Below are 2,940 nucleotides of genomic sequence, written 5' to 3' on the forward strand. Positions count from 1 at the left end.
TTCAGAGCACATTATCTCCAAATCTGAGAACTTTTATGTCAAAATCGCTATTTCCCTCTGTGACTGATCCCCAGCTGTGGGATGTGGCAAGGGACCCTGGGGAGGTCTGAGGTGTCCATTACTGAGAGGGCAAAAGGAAACCCGCCTACACTGTGGCTATATGGGCTAAACTGATGGAAGACTCAGAGGTCAGCTTTGGGATTTCGGAGAGCTTAAAAACTTGTGATTCAGTGCCACCTACTGGAAAATAGTAGAAAGACCTCTTCATAGGAATCTAGTGAAGTGCAAATTAATACAATAGATGCCTAGACAAAGAAGCCCATCCAATACCATGAATACCCAAGGCAACAAGGAAGCTCAGGAAGAAATTGAAAAATCTCCAGAAAGCAAAGTTGTACACATGGAACTATGTGACATAAATGAGAGAGAATTCAGAGCATAGAGGTAAGATAGTGGCAAAGTAGTAGAGTTTATTTCGCACCACCTCCCAGAACCAAGCTGAAAATAAAAAAAAAAGAGGGGACTATCTACCTGAAATAAACAACTGAGGACTACCTGAGGAGGAGATACTTAATAAAGGCCAGGTGGAAACCAACTCATGACTATTGGAAAGGGCAAGGATGTGAAAGGGGCCAGCACCAATTTCACGGGCAGTGGCCATGGAGGCCGAGGTGGCCACACAGCTGAGGGAGCTTCCCCCAGAGAGGAGTGAGGCCTGGACCTCACACCGGGCTCCCAAACACAGAGTATTGGGATCACCTGCCCACACAGCATCCAGCTGTCAAAGGCCATGGGGTTTGCCAGAAAAAGACAGAGTCTGCTAGAGACAACACCACCTTTTTTCCTCCTTCCTTTTGTTCTAATGGGCCAATGCCCAGGTTTTGCATTACCAGCCACTCACCTTTGGTTTGGGCAAAGGGAGGGAAGCACAGTCTGCAGCCACGTGAGGAGGGTCTGGGATGGAAGGCTTGGGGGAGAATAATAAGGGAGCAGCTGCTGAGTTCCTGGGGCTGGGATATAATACCATGCCACAGCAGCCATTTTTTTTGAAAAAAGCAAGCCTTTCCCAGGAGAAAAAAACAATGACCCCACCCTGTAGAAAAACCTCTCACAGTCTCAGAAAGACTCCTAGCCCCATCCTCTGGAATCCTGCTTGCCCCACCTGGCATCTATATTATTTTCTCCCAACCTGCATCTTATCCCCTGCTAAGGAGACAGCAACATAGTCAGAGTCAACTGTGTCAGAGACTGGATTTAGGGCATGGACATTCCATACACTTTCCTGGGAACCAGACTGGCACCTCCCCCTCACAGGAGAGCCTAGGAAAGCCATCAGACCCAAAGTCTGGGCTCTGGAGACCCCACCTACTACCCTACTAGGGGCCTTGCCCTGCTGAGTTCAAGAAAATAACCTGGGAAAGACTCAGATGTTTGAACACACCCACCCTTATCCCTGAAGTCTGAACAGCACCTCCCACAGGAGATGCAGGGGTCTCATTCTCCTGATTCCACCAGAAGCCCTCCCAGAAACAGACATTTCAGCAGTTAGACTATAACAGGACTGAAAGCAGAGGCAGGTGGAGGTGGTATCTGTGGTGATTTTGGTCATTAGTTGATTCACCTGTGGGCCTTGTGCTGCTAAAAAGCCAGCAGTACAGAGCAGTGAGGACCATCTCAGATGCAGCCAAGCCAAAGGAAAGAGCCACAGACTGTGGATCGCTTGTAGCTTTGAACAGGCTGCCTAGAGCTAGATTGAATATCATCTGGCAATAGTTTACACCATCATCAGAACACCAGAGGCATAGCCAGAAGGAGAAACCAGCAAGCAAGCACTAAACTCTGAGGAGATGAATTCTACCTCAATCTTTTTCATTATCTTGCATTATTTTCCCCCTCATATGGCTTTTTAATATTTTCTTTTTCTTCATTTTTTCCTATCTTCATTATTTTCTAATTTCAAATCTCATATTTTACTCTTCCCTTTTCATACTTCATTTTGCCTTCTTTCTTCTCTTTCTTATACTTGTTTTAAATTTTATTATTCCCCTTTCCTCATCTTGTTTATATTCCTTACTGTAATTATCCTCCTCCCTCTATCCTCTCAAAATGATTTCTTTCCTTTAGTCATCTCATATTCTATTTTCTTTCTTATAATATTCTCTTTCCACCTTTATTAATCTGTACTAATTTTTTACTGATATTGCTGGGGTTTTTGGTGGGGAGCATTATTGCTGGTGTGAGTTTTGTTTCTTGGGTTATTTTGTTTTGTTCTGGAAGCACCTGTACAACAGCATACAAGATGTAGTGGGGGTTGAGACTCTCAGTCAGTCCACCAGAGGAGAGAACCCAATAACAAATGAGCCAACAACAATCAAAGTCCAAATACAACTGGAGAGCCCAGATAAACTGCATAAAGGGCATCCATAGAGCATCCAGCTCAGGAGATCGAGAAGACTTCACCCCTGAGTCCCATAGGACTCCAATCACAGAAGGCCACTGATGAAGAAAAGTGGTCAAAAGCAGATAAATCTAATATGTAGAAACAAACAAACAAAAAAGAATCCTAAAATGGGAAGACAAAGAAACAACTCCTAATCAGAAGGAAAAGAGGAACCCCCAGAAAAAAGGCTAAATGAAAATGAGGCAAGCAATTTAGAGTTCAAAGTAATGGTTACAAGGATGCTCAAGGAACTTAGAACTACAAGGAACTTCATGGGAGATATAAGGAACTTAGTGGTAACTACATCAGCATGAAAAAAGAAATAGAAACTGTGAATAAGAACAAGGTAGAAATGAAAAATACAATATCTTAAATGATGAATACACTAGAATGAATTAAAAGCAGGCTAGATGAAGCAAAGGATCGAATCAGCAAGTTGGAATACAAGGAAGAAAAAACACCCAGTCAGAGCAACAAAATGAGAACAATACTCAAGAAGA

This window comes from Desmodus rotundus, chromosome 6 (assembly GCF_022682495.2).
Source record: "Desmodus rotundus isolate HL8 chromosome 6, HLdesRot8A.1, whole genome shotgun sequence".
Lineage (NCBI taxonomy): Eukaryota > Metazoa > Chordata > Mammalia > Chiroptera > Phyllostomidae > Desmodus > Desmodus rotundus.